Here is a 19,739-nt window from a genome sequence, read left to right as displayed (position 1 = left end):
ACCTGCTTTCATTAGCCTTTGTTTAATCGATTTTTAGTTGCTTTACTTGCTTTCATTTTTGTCAATTGCTTTTTAGTTTTTAATTGCTTTCTAGTTTAGATTTAGTGACAACAAAAACCCAAAACCAAAACCCAAACCTTTTAGTTCTAATCTGATTTAAGCGTTACAGTGAATTCGTACTGAAACAACTAAGTCTCTGTGGATCGATACCCTAAGTACTACAGCGCACATCTGTGCACTTGCAGACATTTAGGGGTTATAAATTTAAAACCTGAAGCTTAGTAAAACGTAAACAACCGACCAACCCCGTTTACAAACCCGCATCAAGTTTTTGGCGCCGTTGCCGGGGACTTTAATTTGTTTCGTTGCGAATCCCAGCTTATATCCATTAGAACACTTGTTTATTTTTACATTTTCTTTTGAATTTTTCAGGTTTCTCTGCAATGAGAGATCGGGAACATGTTCCCGGGACTCTTGGTGATCCACCAAATCGTGTGGATGGTGATCCAAGCGATGATGACCTGACTGATGATGAGTTTGAAGAACCGATTTATGATGACAATGAGCTAATCGGATCGGTCAAACACAAAGATGATGATGAACTGATTGGAAGTTTCGATTCACTTGAGAAGTTCATGGGAGATCGAAGAGCTATTCAACCAGCCTTACCTGAGGATGGCAAAACCGAAATTAAGGTACCCCATATCCATTTAGTTCAACAAAATCAATTCTCTGGTTATTCATTCGAAAACCCGATAGACCATATCGAGACGTTCGAAGAATTATGTGCAACCATTACAGCAAATGGGGATTACCACAAGTGTAGTCTTTTCCCATTCTCTCTTAAAGATAATGCAGCGTGTAGAACTGCTTTCCTAAATCGTTTTTACACGATAAATCTTTCAAATCTCTTAAGAAAGAAGATAAGAACTTTTAAACAAAAAGAAGATGAAGATCTTTTAGATACTTGGGAAAGATTTAGGGAATACCAAAGAGATTGTCCACACCATGGATATGCTGAGGAATACTTGCTAAGTATCTTCTATCGCGGTATAACTCCAGAGTTGCGACACTCTTTTGATATAGCAAGTAATGGAGATTTCACAACTAGATCTGTAGAAGATGCTCACGTCTTCATTAAAAATTTAGGAAACAGCATCCGAAATCAAGTAACCTTTGGTAATTCTGCACTTCCTGAGAAGAAAGAAGAAATTTCGGAAGTTATAAAGTGTCTCCGTCACATAATGAGTCATCTTGGATTGTAACAACCAAATAGGGTACACAATACGTGTAACTTTGATGGTTGGGACAACCCAATGGATTCTTATGGTCAAGGGATGGTTAACACTGCAGAAGTCTATCAAATTCAAGATTTTCCATTCGTTTCTGCTCACCGCGGGTCCATTCATCCCGACCGCGGCCAAGCAACCTTTCATTGCGGTCGTGGCTGCTCTGACCGCGGCCAAGACATGATTCACCGCGGTCGTGAGCCACCTGACCGCGGGAAATTGTCTTCTGAGCTTAACTGGAAACCACCTTCCGAACCAATCTTGGGTATTCAATCTAATCCTGTTTCATATCCTAGTTTTCCCTCTTCTGAAGCTGAAAACCTAAACAAGAGATTAGTGATTTTGGATCTGAACTAAAAGAGATGCAGAAAGATTTCGATACCCTCCTTAGCATAGTGGTCAAAACCAATTCTAAAAACTTAGATAAACCTGAGGAGGAACCAAGTGAAAATTCTTTCGAAAGCTCAAGTGAAGCAGATCCCTCCGATCATGTGAAAGCTATCACACTTAGGAGTGGATTAGCTTACAAAGAGCCTGAATTTCCTAAAGATCCCGAAGATGAGGAAAAGGGTAAGGAAAAGGAGAAAGCAAGAGAAAGAATCACGAATGAAGATGTTGAAAAAGAAGTGGTAGGAGAGAAGGATGGAGAAGAAGTAAGAGAAGATTCATCCCGGGAAATCCTTAGAGAAGACCCAATTCCACCTCCACCAACTCGTGTCTATAAACCTAAACCTCCATATCCTAGAGCCTTAAAAGCCCCTAAGAAAGAGAAAGAATAAGCTAAGCTTAAAGAGCTAATCGATCAGTTAAATGTGAGATTACCTTTTGTAAAAGCTTGTGCTATGATTCCCGCTTTAAGAAAATACATGAAGGGTATTCTAACAAATTCTTTAATTCTTGAAGAAGGTGTTATGATGATAACCCATGAATGTAGTTCTATCCTGCAAAACCGAATCCTTGAAAAGAAATACGATCCTGGAAGCTTCGTACTTTCATGCACCATCAATGATGTAGCTTTTGAGCGTGCTCTCTGTGATTTAGGTTCTAGTATAAACATGATGCCTCTTTCAGTAGCAAAACATTTAGGACATCACACTTTCAAGCCCACTAAAATTTCCTTAGTATTAGCTGATAGTTCCGTTAGACAACCTGTAGGTATCTTAGTAGATGTTCCCATCGAAATCGAAAAATGTTCCATACCCACCGATTTCGTAGTTCTAGAGCTAGAAAAAGAACCTAAGGATCCACTTATCCTTGGAAGACCATTCCTATCTATAGCCGGAGCCATAATCAATGTTCTTGAAGGAAAAATTGACCTTCATCTAGCCGGCCTAGTTATGCAGTTTGACATGAACAAAAGTTTCGATAAACCGACTTTGGATGGCAAAATTTGTTGGGTTGATGAGTTAGACGGAATTATTGAGGAAGTCTACGAAGATTTGCTTCTAGACGACCCTTTAAGTGTCACGCTTTCACCCGCAAAAGATGAACGCAATTTCCTTGAAGAAATTTCGAGTGAGTGCGCACGTATGCTTGATAAATCCGAAACTTATAGAAAACCTCTACACTATCTAGATCTTAAGGACCAAACAAACATTCCTACACCTCCTAAAGACACTGCCACAGCAATTAATGATCCTTGGAGCGAGTTTAAAGCCCTTAAAGTTGAGCTTAAACCTCTTCCCGTTAGACTTAAGTACGCTTTCTTTGGACCAAATTCTACTTATCCTGTCAAAATAAACTCTGGTTTGACGGAAGAAGAAACCACAATGCTGTTGACTGAGCTGAGAAAGCATAGAAAAGCCTTAGGATATTCACTTGATGACATACCTGGAATCTCTCCAGATCTTTGTATGCACAAGATAAATCTAGAGGATAATGCTAAAAACTCAATCGAAAGTCAAAGGAGACTGAACCCTAATCTCATGGATGTTGTCAAGAAAGAGATTATGAAGCTTTTATTAGCTGGAATAATCTTTTCTATCTCAGATAGCACTTGGGTTAGCCCAGTTCATGTTGTTCCAAAGAAAGGAGGAGTCACTGTCATTAAAAATGATAAAGATGAAATGATCGCTACAAGAACAGTAACTGGATATCATATGTGTATTGATTACCGGAAACTGAATGCAGCAACTAGGAAAGATCATTTTCCACTTCCATTCATAGATCAAATGCTAGAAAGATTAGCTAATCACCCTTACTAGTGCATCCTTGATGGATACTCTGGATTTTTCCAAATTCCTATTCGCCCGGAGGATCAAGAAAAAACGACATTCACTTGTCCATATGGCACGTTCGCTTACTGATGTATGCCTTTTGGATTGTGTAATGCACCTGCTACCTTCCAGCGGTACATGATGTCGATCTTCACAGACTTTATTGAAGATTTCATGGAAGTATTCATGGACGATTTCTCTGTCTATGGATCTTCTTTTGAAAAATGCTTAGGCAACCTTGGTAAAGTTCTGCAAAGATGTGAAGATAAGAATTTAGTATTAAATTGGGAAAAATGTCACTTCATGGTACAAGACGGAATCGTGCTTGGGCACAGAATTTTGAGAAAAGGAATTGAAGTTGACAAAGCTAAAATCGAAGTCATGACCAGCCTACAACCTCCCACAAACGTAAAAAGAATTCGTAGTTTATTAGGACACGCAGGATTCTATAGGCGATTCATAAAAGATTTTCTCAAATAGCTAGACCTCTTACGCGTTTGTTTTGCAAGGAAACAAACTTCGAGTTTGATGATGAGTGCTTAGCCGCGTTTCATAAGATCAAAGAAGCTCTTGTCTCTGCGCCAGTCGTGCAAGCACCTGATTGGGAACTCCCATTTGAAATCATGTGCGATGCAAGTGACTATGCAGTCGGAGCAGTGCTTGGCCAACGAAAAGATAAGAAACTGCACGTAATCTACTACGCAAGCAGAACTCTAGACGAAGCTCAATGCAATTATGCTACAACAGAAAAACAACTTCTAGCTGTTGTGTTTGCATTTGAGAAATTCCGTTCTTATCTCGTAGGATCTAAGGTCATAGTTCATACTGATCATGCTGCAATCAAGTATTTAATGTCCAAGAAAGACGCTAAACCTCGGTTGATAAGATGGATCCTCCTACTGCAAGAATTCGATATCGAAATTCGAGATCGGAAAGGAGCAGATAATGGAGTTGCAGATCATCTTTCACGAATTCGAGTTGAAGAAAGATTGCCTTTAAATGACAGTTTGCCTGAAGAAAACATCTATGCCATAGATACAACCCCCACCAAACTAATATCGCACCACCACGTCCACTCATGCGGAGAGCAGATGCTTTCAACACCCCATGGTTTAGACACATAGCAGATTACCTAGCAGCTGATGTAGAACCGCCACAATTCTTCGGGTATAGGAAGAAAAAGTTTCTGAAAGACATAAGACATTATTTTTGGGATGAACCCTATCTCTATAAGAGATGTGCTGATGGGTTATTCCGAAGATGCGTGGTTAAAGAAACCGAAGACGAAAGAGAAGTGATGTTTTTGATTGATCCATCATCGGCCAATGATGAGATCGAGGATTGTCACGACCCCGGTTAAGTCTAATTGAGCAACAATGTCAAGCTAATGACTTGAAACAAGCGTTTAGTGGGAGGCAACCCACTTGGTATTTTATCTATTTCCCTTTGACCTTTACTTTCTATTATCATTGCTTTGTTTCTGTTTCATTTAAATTCAGGTTTTCAATAAGGAAGAACAAACACAAAAGACGAGCAGCACTCTCCAACACGATAAGTTCACTGAAACATTTCAACTTTTCTATTTTCTTTACCATTCTTTCGAAGATTTATCACACTGCGGACAGTGTGAAATAAGTCTGGGGGAGGATGTTCATCCGTTACTAATGAAATTTGATTTGTTTTGAGTTTGTTTTGGACACATAAATTTTTCATAAAAAATTTTCAAAAATCGTTTTAAAAAAAAAAAAGGGTTTTCAAACCAGGAACACAATAAACAATACTATGATGAATTAAACTAGTGTGCTTCTACGCTATTTCTTCGTTTTTTGCTCTTTTTGTGATTAGGCCTAGACTAGGCGGTAGCTAAGTACTCGCATTACAAAATCCCACCACAAAATTTCTATTCATGGAGATTCTTTCTGACAGGATATACTAGCTCATTCTATTTGACCATAATATTGACATTTAATTTTCTCATCATTGATTTTAGGCAGGCATCGACATACACATCTAGGACGTCTTTTACCCTCACTTTTACCACTCTTTGTCGTCCTAGATGACCAGTTTATCTTTATCTGATACCATACCCTAAACCCAAAACCCTTTTTCTCAATCCTCGTGCATTCGCTCTTTAGTTTATATCAGCAGATATGTGCAAAAACGTCGGAGAGAAGAGGAGCAACGCAGTTTTCAGTCACTCACAAAGGAGACTGAATGGAATTGGGAAGGAAGAGTATCAGACACCTCAAGAAGCTTTACAAGACAAATATTAACTGGCAATTTCGTGCTCTCTAAAACTCTATGTCTAAAGGTGTTCCCTCTCTTCCCAAAAAAAAAAAAAAAAAAAAAAAAAACGAATGAATGAAAAGAGAGGGAAACAAAAAGCCTAATGAGTCCTATATTGTTGAAATTTGTGGAGCAAGAAGAATCTACTAAGCGTTTATAGAGCTATATTTTTGAAAGATTTACAAAAATCTAAGTCTAGGGGAGTTAGGAGAGAACCTGAGGAAGAAGGCCAGTAATCTATGGCAAGAAGAAAGCGACTGAAAACTGTGGATACCATCAGCTTCACTCTCTCTTGCGGTTTTGCATAATATCTTGCATTCTCCAGATCTTCAGGTAACCCGTAAACACTTTAAGCCTTACCCCTAGAATAACCCTTTTTACACCTAGCCTAGATTGCCTTGCCTAGACTTTCTTTGATGAGAACTGATAACACCGTATTTTGACCATTTTTATGGATCATTTTGAAATGCTTTTTCTATGTTTTAATTGCTTTTAAGTACTTTTATTACGTTTTTCTAGTATTAGTAGTTCCAAGACTCTTTTCAGGTAACTTAGGGAAAAGCTTAACAAAATGGATAGAAAACCAGATTTCAGCTCAGAGTCAAACCGTCAGAAGTTCACCCCTGATTGAAGGCCTTCTCACCGTCTGATCCAGCTCAAATTTAGAGACCTTAAAGATGGAAGTATCAGCTTTCCAGTGCACTTTACAGCTTGGCAATCCAACGGTTCAATCAAATGATACACGAAGAGCAAGATGTCCCGTAAACCAGCCGGCAAGCACTTTCACCCGCGGCCAAACATCAATTTCCCGCAGTCAGGAGCATCCCGACCGCGACAAACCACTCGTTCCCCGCGGTCACACTTGTCCCGACCGCGGCCATCAACCTCCGAGCCCAAAAAGCCCATTTCTGAAGCCCACATTTGGAAAAACCCTAAGTGACGTCCAAAGAGGTCTTGAGTACTATAAATACATGTCTTAGGAACCCTAAACGATATCATAGAGAACAACCTCATATCATCTTTCATTACTTTTATTGTTTTTTCTTTAGTTTTTAGGGAGAGAGAGATTTGTTCTCTTGAACCCTTGCTCTTTCTTTTTCAATTTCGGTTTCTATTCGACTTCTTAATACTATGCTTTTGACTTCGTTTATTATGTCTGAGTAGTTTTATTGTTGGGATTAAGGGATTTTCGATTGGGATTTATTTGTTCGATGAGGATTCCGGTAGCGTCATGAACTACAATCTGATCCAGATGCTTGGTGACACAAAAGTGTTTAACAGGTATCAGATCTAGTTTGGGAGAGCAAAACAAACATAGGAGTGGAAACCTACGTATGGACGAGTCTTAAACCTACTGGTCAGGGTTGAGAGAGATAGTTGTCTATGATCAAGATAGTGGCGTATTCATACGTCCGTGACTCCAGTTCGAAAAGTTTAAGCTAAGATCTTACCAAATTTCCTCTCTAGCAATGTTTTGAATCGTTCGTACCCCTGAGAAAACTTCCCTGAACCCCAACGCCTTCTTCCTAATTGATTTACACCGATTTTCTTTCAGCCTTAGTTCAATATTGTCTTTCCTTTTTAATTCATTTTCATTTAAGCATTTGAATATCCATTTTTATCATTTTTAGTCATTTTCATTAAGTTTAGTTATTACGGCATTTAATTCCCATATTCTCTTTTAATATTTCGTTTTTACATTTTAATCACATTACTAAACCCCCACTAAACCGTTTTTGTTCTAGACTTCCTTACTTTAATCTTATTTCAAAGGCTTTTTGCAGGAAAAGATCCTCCTTCCCTGTGGATTCGATCCCTAAGTACTACAATCGATCAGCTGTGCACTTGCGGCTATTGATTTCAATTAGGGTAAAACTTGACAACCCTCGACACCCACACCACAACCAACACCAATTTTTTTGCGCCGTTGCCGGGGAAGGCACGCGTTTTCTTTTCTGCAAAACCCCGAGAAAGGTTAGTAAATCGACTCTAGAACCCCCGTTTCTGCAAGTTTCCATTTTTCGGTTATTTTGTTTCCATTTCAGAAGATATGGATCCTATAAATCGAAATATACAAAATGAGGAAGGTTTCTATAACACTCCTCAAGCCACCAGACGCAGAGAGAAGCTTCTACGCGATCTCTATGAAAAAACTCAAAGCAAAGACAACAGAACGTTCCAGAAGGAGCCCTACGCACCTCAAATGGCCAACCCTGAACAACCTGCTTGTCGTTTGCCTCACAAGAATGAAAACGTCCAACTCATCCACCGATTGGAACTACTTCAATTGGCGGTCTCGCACTTACTTGACGTTCAAGCAAGATCTAGATCCACAGTCGACGAGAAAATTGACGACTTGTCAATGCGCTTTAACAGAAAGCTTGAAGATCTTTCAGCTCAAGTCAAGACCATCGAAAGCCAACTAAACGAGGGTGCTGAAACCGTCCAAGAGAGGATAGAAGCAATCGAAGAACGAGTTGGAGCACACGAAGTTCGCATTCGCAAAGCCGGTTGGAACATCCGCACCTTAGAGATCAAACTTGATGAAGCAGAAGAGACTATTAACTACCATAACAACCAAACCTATTCTTGCGTGGAAGAGATTTGGGATGGAGTACACAAGGTTCAAGAGAAAGCAGAGGCAATGAACTCAACCGTGAACAAAGTAGTCTATGCCCTCGATGAAATCGAAGAGAAGGTCGAAAAGCTTATGCAAGGACGTGAAACGAATGGTTCGACGCTTCTCATCGAATCTTAGCCTAAAAGAGGAGGAGACAGAGTTACAAGGTGCAGAAATCAGTTCAGATAGCAAAGGAGAAGACGAAACGGAGGAAACAAGCTTCCAGCCGCGGTCGTGAGCCTCCTGACCGCGGCGAAACCCTCCCCACCCGCGGAACTGAAGCTTCTACCCGCGGCCAACACTCCTTCAGATGCCTTTCAGCCCTTTTCCGCTCCTACAGGTCAATGCTTATTTGATACATCTGCTGGGATGGTCAAAGCCCCTCTTCATGAGCAAACGGTGTATGCTATCAGCTCCAAAACATCTCAAGAAGAAAATGAGGTACTCCCTTGCAACATAGTTTTAGCATATGATGATGAATATGAAGGGCACTACCTCGAAGACGAAGACTATCGTCTGTTCATAGAAGGAGGGAATCCAGACAAAATGGTGGAATTAGGAGCACCAATCTCCAGAGAAAGGCTAATTGAATTCAAAAAGTTTGTGAAATCGATCCCTCTTTACACAGGTTTCGATGATTTATGGCATCTTGGTTGTTTGCAAGTTTTCTTTAGGTACAGCAAGGAGACAAAGGAGGATATCAGAACCTATTTTGGGAGGGCCAGACGTCTGACTTTCCCCAGAACATCCCCTGATGCTGCTGTTTATTCAATCCACCTCCAAAGACCGGAAGAGTGCAGCTACTACACCAACAAAATCAGCAAAGAAAAGCTCGACGAATTCAATGATGTAGTTCGAAATTTTCCTGAAGGAATCAGGTTTGCCAGAGCTTGCAAGGACTTCATGATAGGCCATTACTTCTGTGAGAGCAAAGAATCAATCCCTGAGATAGAGGACTTGTTCAATCATGCCAGAAAAGGTAAACCTGTTCGAACACTTCATAAAATCGAAGGTATAGGTCAGTTTCTTATCTCTTGTTCTATTAGAGGAGAAATGTTTAAAAACGTGCTATGTAATTCTGGAGCTTGTCTTAACATGATGTCCAAGGCAATTGCTTTGAGACTTGGTATTAGACACCTGCGCAGGACTAGAGCAAAGATTAGCCTAGCTGATGATTCAAATGCAACACCTCAAGGAATAGCTCATGAAATTCCTTTGAGAATAGGAGATTGCATAGTGCCTCTCGACTTCTACATTGTCGAAACGAGAGATGCAACATATCCAGTGATTCTGGGATGGTATTTTCTAGCAACTTCCGGAGCTATAATGGACTGGCCAAACCGGAGGATTTCATTTGCTAATATCGACAAAAATGTCTTCACAGTAACTGTTCCATACAACAAGCAGGAAAACGTTATGCAACAGAGAATTTGAAGAAGAGCTTTGGAGTGACGAAGAACCTGCTAAGCAAAGCAAGGAGATGTCAAAAAAGACTTGTCTCAGGACAAGGTCTTCTTCATCAGACTAAGCAACGTCCAATACCAAAAGTCGAGCAAAACGACTAAAAACAAAAGCGCTTAATGGGAGGCAAACCATTTAGGTATTGTTTTCTTTAGGATTTTTATTTCTTTTTCTTTTGATCTTTTTCATTTTCTTTGTTTCAGGTGTTTCTTATAAAACAAAAAAGCTAAAAAAAAATCAAAAAACCCGAAAAAAACCAAAAAGAAGGATGGTACCTGACTGCTCAGCACAGCAGGAACCAAGGAGAAGCAGGAAGAGGCCGCGATATAAGCCACCGCGGTCGCAGGTGTCCGGACCACGGGACACCTACCGTCGGCCGCGGTCGCGTGATCTTGACCGCGGCCAAGTGCTTGTTTGCCGCGGTAGTATGGCCCCTGACCGCGGCACTTGGTCGTTGAGATCAAAACCCGACCCAAACCAACCCTTTCACCTCATTTCACCTCACCAATCACACTCCACCTCATTCATCACCTTCCACCACCTTCATCACCACCTAATCACCTTCCCAAACCCCTTCGAATGAATCCGGTTCATCTCCACCAGCATCCCAGATCAAGGTAAGTTCTCTTTGTTCTTACCAATTCGATTATCTATGCATTTTTCTCATCCAATCTCGACTTGTTTCACACTGAGGACAGTGTGATTTAAGTCTGGGGGAGGATTTCATCCCTTTCAAACCACTTTTCTTTCATGAGTCTTGCATTATCTACCACTTTTTGCATTTTCCTTAAAGTTTTTCAAAATCGGTTTTCAAAACAAAATACGTTTTAAAGGGAATGGTGAACATGAATCAATGATAGTTGACTGTGTGCTTTTAGACCGTTCCTAGTGACATGCTCATTCATGATTTAGGACTAGACTAGTCGGTAGCTAAGCACATTTGAAACGAAGTACCCCAGAGGAATTTGAATGATTTCGATTTAGATGAAGGGATACACTAGCTCTGTTTTATTTGGACTTAATTTGGACTTAATTTTCTCATTGAAGCATTAGACCAGGGAAACGAATCATACATTCAGGACTCCTTTATCCTTTTACCAGTCTCTGTTGATCCTGAATGGCTAGTTCATCTTTAGCTAGTTCTCCACCTTAACCAATCCTCTTTCAAACCACATGCACTCTTGTTTTCTATTGTCTTATATGCAGATAAGTGCAAAAACATAGGAGAGAAAGAGGAACGTCGCAGTTTTCAGTCACCAAGGACAGAGACCTGCAATTTGCCGGAAAAGTTCCCGGAAGGATCCAACACAAGAGGAAGCTCAGTTTGCCTTAGAAAAATCTCAAATTTTGGTACAATCTCGTCCTCTAGTCTCTCTCTCTTTAAAAGGCATTTCCTTTCAAAAAAAAAAAAAAAATCTGAAAATAAGAAAAGAAAGGAAATAAAAGCCTTAGAGAGTCTAGAGAGGTCGAATTTTAAGTCCCAAGGCAACTGGAGTTTGATTTTATGGAGTTTTGAAGATTGTTTTCTGATTCCCGAAAAGAATCTAAGTCTGGGGGAATAGCTGTTTACAACAAAGGAGGAAGGATTATGCAACAACAGTTCGCAAGAAGAACTGACTGAAAACTGCGGTCATCAACAGGTCCTTATCTCTCTTGCGGTTTTGCATATTACCTTGCATCCTCCAGATCTTCAGGTAACCCGAAACACTTTAACTCCACCACTTAAATATCCCATTAATGCCAAACGCAGTCTACCCTGGATGATGTCTTTGATGAGAACTCACTATTGAACTTAATGAATGTAGAGAGCTAGTTGACTGGAATCAAGATTTAGATTGTTTAAGTTTTGCATGACGGAAAAAGTGGACTAGTATCTCTTATGCTTTGGTGAGAATTTTCTAGACTAAGTTGTGGATTGATGTACTATCTTTGGTCCTAGTTTAGGAGCTCATGTCTATGAGATTTGTGCATTTCCTATTTTTGTTTTCACTTAACCAGTTTAGGCTTTTGCTTTGTTTGAGGACAAACAAAGGTTTATGTCTGGGGGAGTTAACAACACCGTATTTTGACCACTTTTATGGATCATTTTGAAATGCTTTTCTATGTTTTTAATTGCTTTTAAGTACTTTTATTACGTTTTTCTAGTATTTGTAGTTCCAAGACTCTTTTCAGGTAACTTAGGGAAAAGCTTAACAAAATGGATAGAAAACCAGATTTCAGCTCAGAGTCAAACCGTCAGAAGTTCACCCCTGATTGAAGGCCTTCTCACCGTCTGATCCAGCTCAAATTTGGAGACCTTAAAGATGGAAGTATCAGCTTTCCAGTGCACTTTACAGCTTGGCAATCCAACGGTTCAATCAAAACATACGCGAAGAGCAAGATGTCCCGTAAACCAGCTGGCCAGCACTTCCACCCTCGGCCAACAACCAATTTCCCGCGGTCAGGAGCATCCCGACCGCGGCAAAACACTCGTCCCCCGCGGTCACACTTGTCCCGACCGCGGCCATCAACCTCCAAGCCCAAAAAGCCCATTTCTGAAGCCCACATTTGGAGAAACCCTAAGTGACGTCCAGAGAGGTCTTGAGCACTATAAATACATGTTTTAGGAACCATAAACGATATCACAGAGAACAACCTCATATCATCTTTCATTACTTTTATTGTTTTTGCTTTAGTTTTTAGGGAGAGAGAGATTTGTTCTCTTGAACCCTTGCTCTTTCTTTTTCAATTTCGGTTTCTATTCTACTTCTTAATACTATGCTTTTGATTTCGTTTATTATGTCTGAGTAGTTTTATTGTTGGGATTAAGGGATTTTCGATGGGGATTTATATGTACGATGAGGATTCCATGAGCTTTTGAGCCGAATCTTAGAACGTTTTCTTCTGAATTCGTTTTTACTACATGAGAGTAGCGTCATGAACTACAATCTGATCCAGATGCTTGGTGACACGAAAGTGTTCATCAGGTATCAGATCTAGTTTGGGAGAGCAAAACAAACGTAGGAGTGGAAACCTACCTATGGGCGATTTGTGAATTACGACGAGTCTTAAACATAATGCATCTCTTCTCTTCCAGGGCCAGAGTGGAAACCTACTGGTCAGGGTTGAGAGAGATAGTTGTCTATGATCACGACAGTGGCGTATTCATAAGTCCGTGACACCAGTTCGAAAAGTTTAAGCTAAGATCTTACCAAATTTCCTCTCTAGCAATGTTTTGAATCGTTCGTACCCCTGAGAAAACTTCCCTGAATCCCAACGTCTTCTTCCTTATTGATTTACACCGATTTTCTTTCAGCCTTAGTCCAATATTGTCTTTCCTTTTTAGTTCATTTTCATTTAAGCATTAGAATATCCGTTTTTATCATTTTTAGTCATTTTCATTAAGTTTAGTTATTACGTCATTGAATTCCCGTATTCTCTTTTAATATTTCTTTTTTACATTTTAAACACACTACCAAACCCCCACTAAACCGTTTTTGTAACACCGTATTCCCGTATTCCCATATTGATTTCAATTAGGGTAAAACTTGACAACTCTCACGACAACCACAGAGTCTGGGGGAGTTGATAACACCGTATTTTGACCACTTTTATGGATCATAATTATGTCTTATGCAGGTGTTTTAACTCTGTTTTAATTTTTTTAAAGTGTTTTCAATGTTTTAGAGTTTCAAAAGACTTTAAAGGAAACTTGGGCAAAAGATATGCAATTTGGAACAAATCAGCAATTTTGGATAAATGCAGACTGCCAGAAGTATGACAAGCGATGAAGACCTTCTCACCGTCTGATCACCCCCAAATTTGAGACAAGATAGAGGATCCAACCAGATTTCTAAAGCACTTGGTTTGGAGACAATCCAACGGTTAGATCTTCAGATACTCCCGATGCAAGAATGACAGAAAATGCAGTTCCGGAAGAGAGTAGGTGCCGGGACCGCGGCCAACACCCATTTTCCCGCGGGTAGAGCCACCGCGACCGCGGACTTTGGTCGTTCACTTTCCCGACAACTTAATTAAAGCCCAGATCAATTCCTTTCGTTATTTTGAAGCCCTAAGTGTCCAGAACCACCTCAGAAGCTATAAATACCCCCTTTAGGTCATTCTAAAGGGCAGAGACCAAAACTAATAGAAAAAGAGGAGAGAGTGAGATTTTCGTGCAACCCTAAGGAGGAGCCGCCGCCGCTTGAGAAGGAGAAGCCGCCGCTGGAGTGCAATCATCGCGCCTCCGTCCGCTTCTCCGTTCTTCGTTTCTCTTCCTTCTTTTCTTTAATTTCCTGCAACTTTCAATACTCTGTGATGATTGTTTACAATATGTTTGAGTAGTTACCCAGTTGGGTTTAAAGAGATTTTTCAAAGGGAATTTCATGTGTCTTTGCTTATGAATCGATAGATTTAGGATTTATAATCTTCTAGATGTTCTTCGTTTGCCTTTGATCTTACTGCGTGATTCTTTGCTGGCCACTTAGAAGCCGATCTGATATGATATGTTGCGAAAGCTTTCATTGATTGTCTGAACTAGGGTGAAACGAGCAATTCTTCTATAGGAGTGGAAACCTACCTGTAGTTAAGTTGTGAATATTGATGAGTCCTGTTCTGCTATTGCATCTTCTCCCTTCCAGAATCAGAGTGGAAACATACTGATTAGGGTTGCGAGATATAGTTGTTTAGTGCTGCGAAAGTAGGCTATTCATACCTCCTTCCCTCGAGTTCTAGAACATACGTAGTTGATTACCTTTATCACTTGTTTAAAATCGACATAGCTTAGTCCATGAACCCCTGAAAAAACCCCTTGAGCCCCAACGTTTGTCTTTCATTGCTTACAACCTTTGCTTCTTATTCGATTTTTACTGCTTTTAATTTGTCTTTGATTTATTCGCTTATTACCTGCTTTCATTAGCTTTTGTTTAATTGATTTTTAGTTGCTTTACTTGCTTTCGTTTTTGTCAATTGCTTTTTAGTTTTTAATTGCTTTCTAGTTTAGATTTAGTGACAACCAAAACCCAAAACCAAAACCCAAACCTTTTAGTTCTAATCTGATTTAAGCGTTGCAGTGAATTCGTACTGAAACAACTAAGTCTCTGTGGATCGATACCCTAAGTACTACAGCGCACATCTGTGCACTTGCAGACATTTAGGGGTTATAAATTAAAACCTGAAGCTTAGTAAAACGAAAACAACCGACCAACCCCGTTTACAAACCCGCATCACAGCTCCTCTATACAAAGTTCTAAGGAGAGAGGCTTCTGAAAAGCCATGATATTGGCACTGATTTGTGTAGCTTCTAAACCTTTCCAAAGCTTCTCCAAAGGTCTCATTAGAATGTTGAGTGAAGCTGGAAATCTGGTTCCTTAGCTTTGCAGTCCTTGAGCTTGAGAAGAATTTGGATAGAAAGGCAATCTTGCATTGCTCCCATGTGTGGATGGATCCTCTTGGGAGGTTCTTTTCCCAATGATGTGCCTTATCTCCAAGGCTGAATGGGAACAATCTCAGTTTGAAGCTGTCTTCAGATACCCTATTGATCTTAGTGAGATCACAAACTCTGTCAAACTGATCCAGATGCTCCAAGGGATCCTCCATAGGTAAGCCATGGAACTTCTGATTCTGAACCATATTGATCAAAGAGGCCATCACCTCAAAGTTGTTGTTTTGGACAGGAGGTGGCCAGATTCCTGCTCCATGCTGGTGTGCATAAGCTCGGTCATTCTCACCAACAAAGACTGGTGGAGGCTGATGACGTATGGGTGGGTTTGGGTGGGGTTGTGGCTGGTTAACTTGAGGTAGGTCTTGGTTCTGGTTACCATGAGCTTGTCCCTGATGGACCTGAGCCTGTTGAGCCTGAAATCCAATCCCAATACCAGCTCCTTGACCGTGATCAGCTTCTTAAGCCTGATGCTCATTCCCAACTTTCTGATTCATTCCTAACCTCTCCAAGTGAACAACTCTTTCTCTTTGTCTTCTTGCTTGGCTTCTTGTGATCATAAACCTGAAAACAAAGACAGAGCTTGAAAGGTGATCAGTAAAACAAAAGAAACTTGATCTCAAAAACTATATCAGAAACTAATGCTAACAATCCCCACACAATATGGGAACAGCGCCAATTGATAACTGAGGTTTTTAAGGCCTTAAGAAGGGTTAGCAATCCCCTTGTCAAAGTAGTATAAGGGGTGTCAATCCATATGTGTGGTAGTTAGGCACAAGTTTATAAGACAAGTTCTTAAGTCAAGCTGAATAAAAGATGAGTTTGGTGAAACCAGCAACAAGAAAGCATAAAACAAGAAACAAACGAGCTATGATTAATGAACTAAGCAAGCAAACAAAACAAGATGATGGTGATTAAGCAAATGATAAAAGCTAAACCTCTAGATGTGATCATTGATTAGGGTGCTTTAGATATCAATTCATGATGCTAAGAACGTAATGCAACACTTACTACTCTTTAGTCTAGGCTTCTTAATCAGATAAATTCATTCCCATGACAATAATCCCTTTGCTAATCACTTAATCAAGTCTAACAACCAATAGATATAATCAAGCAATCAATAAGCATAATGCATCAAGCCTAATAAGTGACCAAACAATCTCTCCACCAAGAAGACTGAATCTTACACAGAAAGACATAGCAAGCAATCACTTGATCTCAAATATTTCAACTTAGAACTCTAATCTAGACTAATCCTCTCATGAAGGCATTAATCTCTACACTAATCCACTTTCAAACCAAATTCCCATTTGTGAAATATGAACTAATGAGCATTAAGAAACAGTTCTAATATGTCATTGATGCAATTAACAAACATTCCCATGGCATTAATGCATAAACGCTTAGTTAGCTTTCATTCACGCATTTCATCAAACACTTTTGGTGCATGAAATGCCTATGAACCCAGATTTCACTTTCCCAAGGAAATCTGGCATTAGGAGCAGCTAACTAAGGAAATGAAATGAGAATCTAGACCCTAAACATCACAAATCAAACATCTAAGCACCCTAATCTACACACCTAGAAGTTTAAAAGATGACTACTCACTAATCATGAAGAACACATCTAATCTTTTGCAAGAGATGATGTTTATCATGATTAGAAGCAGAAATGAGATGATGAGATGATAGAAAACAGACTTGGAATGATCGAATCCTTCAGATATCTCTTAATCAAAAACGTTTTTACACTAAAAAGGAAAGAAAACTAGAGAGAAACTAAGAGAGAAGATAAGATGTCTAGGGTTTTTCTCCAAAAAGCTATATATACTAAGTGCTAATGAACCGGGTCAGCCCGGAACAAACCGGGTCCTGACCCGGCTTTAGTGGGTAAAGTGGAAATCCTGCGGGTTGGTCCAGTGTCTCCCAGGTAGCATGCCCAAGTCGCAGTAGATGAAGAACTTGTCTTGTGAGACTTATATCGCTTTGTCTTAGCCCCACGCCCAAGTAGGAGTATTTTGCGAGTCTTGCTGCGGCTTAATCTTCTTCTTCTTCAACTCGCAGGACCAAGGCGGTTTCTGGAGAATGTACAAACCGTGCGGGTTGGTCTCCATTACACTCAGGTCGCAGGCTCAAGTCGGAATAGATTGCGAGTGATCATGCGGCTTGGTTCCAGTGTCTCCCAGGTAGCATGCCCAAGTCGCAGTATTGTGGACTTAGCAATTTTCTTGCTCGGGAGCCTCAGACCTAATCCATTGATAGCTTACCCGCACTTCTCAACTTGCAGCATCATTTTCCAGGCATTCGTCTTCAGGCCTGCGAGTTAACCAAGTCGCAAGGCTTTCTCGCAGCATTCAGAGCAGCTTGGACCACTCCGCATTCTGGAGAGTGTAACTTCTAAGATACTTGTCCGAATTGAGTTATTCCGGTTGAAGAGGACATAGGACTCATATATCTCCAACTTTAGTGCTTGGGAAGTGGAAGGCTTCCTGGAGGGCTCATCTTTGCAGTGCATTTACACGATCAGAGAGAGGCGTCTAGACATGTGTCCATTCCGGACACTGTATCTTCCTACTCATAGCTCCGAATTGAATGAGCTTGGACATTCTGGAAAGAGGACTCAAATGTCTCTTATTCTGATGAAGGCCCCGGAAACTGAATATGCCTGGAAGTGCACCGTCCTTCGCATTCTTCAGAGCTCATCGGCTTGGTCCAAAATAGCAGCGAGACAGGGGTTTCTTCTGACGAGCTTAACTTTCAGCTCACGCGTGTGAATTCCATGATTCTACTTGCTTTGGAACCGTGATCCAATCCTTTACAACTTTGATGAAGCACCCGACAACTGAATCGGACCGTAAGGTTCCCCGGACAGGCGATTATGGAAACGTGTCTGCACCCGTATAAATGGCTCAAACCTGTTGTACCGTCGTGATTTGTTCACGTCAACAACTCCAAACTTGTTTAGACGTACCCCTCTTCCAACAGTTGGATCAAACCAATCACATTTGAAGAGAACAGTTTTCAGCCTTAACAATCCAGGATACTCTACTTCAATTATTTCTTGCAGAACTCCATAAAAATCGATTGGCCGAGAGATTCAATAGCCGGTACGCGTTTTGGCCGATAAAGTCTACCCGTGGTACGTGAAAATGGCCGATAACCTCCAAAGACCCAATTTCACCATTTTTCAAGCTTTGATCACCATTCCACTTCCTGGATTCATCTTTTCAGCTCCAAATGGCTCCAATTACACCTGATAAACACTCAAAACATGCAAAGACTCATTGTGACCTAATGCATCTCCTAAGTTCTAAAACAATGCCTAAAGACCTAAAATGTATGCAAATGAGACATAATTTGGAATTAAATATGTACATTAAATGATGCAATTTATGAATATATCAGATATCTTGCTGATTTAATTATCTTAAGGCTGTTTCTTGTCATTTCATCATCTCATTTCTGCTTCTAATCATGATTAACATCATCTCTTGAAAAATTAGTATTGAGAATAATACCTTCATGAGAGGATTAATCTAGCTTTAAACGCTAAGTTGATTGAATTAAAGATCATGTGATTGCTTGCTATGTCTTTCTGTATAAGATTCAGTCTTCTTGGTTGAGAGATTGTTTGGTCACTAATTAGGCTTGATGAATTATGCTTGTTGATTGCTTGGTTATCTCTAATGGTTGTTAGACTTGATTAAGTGATATGCAAAGAGATTTCTGTCATGAGAGTGGATTAATCTGATTAAGAAGCCTAGACTAAAGAGTAGCAAGTGTTGCATTGTTGTTTAGCATCATTAGTTGCATTGAAAGCACCCTAATGAATGATCACATCTAGAGGTTTATCTTTTATTATTTGCTTAATCACCACCATCTTGTTTAGCTTGCTTGCTTGTTTCTTGTTTTATGCTTTCTTGTTACTTTGTTCACACCAAAACTCATCTTTGATCACTTGACTTAAGAGCTTATCACATAAACTAGTGCCTAGCAAACACACATTTGGATTGATACCTTTTGTACTACAAGTGACATTAGGGATTGATAACCCTCATTTAGAGCCTTGAAAACTCTAAGTTATCAATTGGCGCCGTTGCCATATTGTGTGGGGGATTGTTAACATTAGTTTCTGATATAGTTTTTGAGATCAAGTTTCTCTTGTTTTACTGATAACCTTTCAAGTTCTGTCTTTGTTTTCAGGTTTATGAACACAAGAAGCCAAGCAAGAAGACAAAGAGAAATAGCTGTTCACTTGGAAAGGTTAGGAATGGATCAGCAAGTTGGGAATGAGCATCAAGCTGATCACAGTCAAAGAGCTGGTAATGGGATTGGAATTCAGGTTCACCAAGCTCCGGTCTATCAGGGACAAGCTCAGGGTAACCAGAACCAAGACCGACCTCGGGTTAATCCAGCACAGCCCCACCCAAACCAACCCAGACGTCATCT

The 19,739-nt window shown here is 40.2% G+C and overlaps 2 non-coding genes across 2 annotated transcripts; one reads left to right on the top strand and one right to left on the bottom strand.

Moving 5' to 3' along the window:
* Positions 1-907: 907 nt before the first annotated feature.
* On the bottom strand, positions 908-1,015 carry LOC112083231. Its single transcript, XR_002897523.1, has one exon. It is a non-coding gene; the product is annotated as a small nucleolar RNA R71 (small nucleolar RNA).
* Positions 1,016-15,120: 14,105 nt separating this feature from the next.
* Positions 15,121-15,227, top strand: LOC112083206. The gene has a single exon (XR_002897503.1). It is a non-coding gene; the product is annotated as a small nucleolar RNA R71 (small nucleolar RNA).
* The last annotated feature ends 4,512 nt before the right edge of the window (positions 15,228-19,739 follow it).

The sequence above is a fragment of the Eutrema salsugineum genome, unplaced genomic scaffold, assembly GCF_000478725.1.
Source record: "Eutrema salsugineum unplaced genomic scaffold, Eutsalg1_0 scaffold_7, whole genome shotgun sequence".
Lineage (NCBI taxonomy): Eukaryota > Viridiplantae > Streptophyta > Magnoliopsida > Brassicales > Brassicaceae > Eutrema > Eutrema salsugineum.
This window is presented reverse-complemented; position numbering and strand designations above follow the sequence as displayed.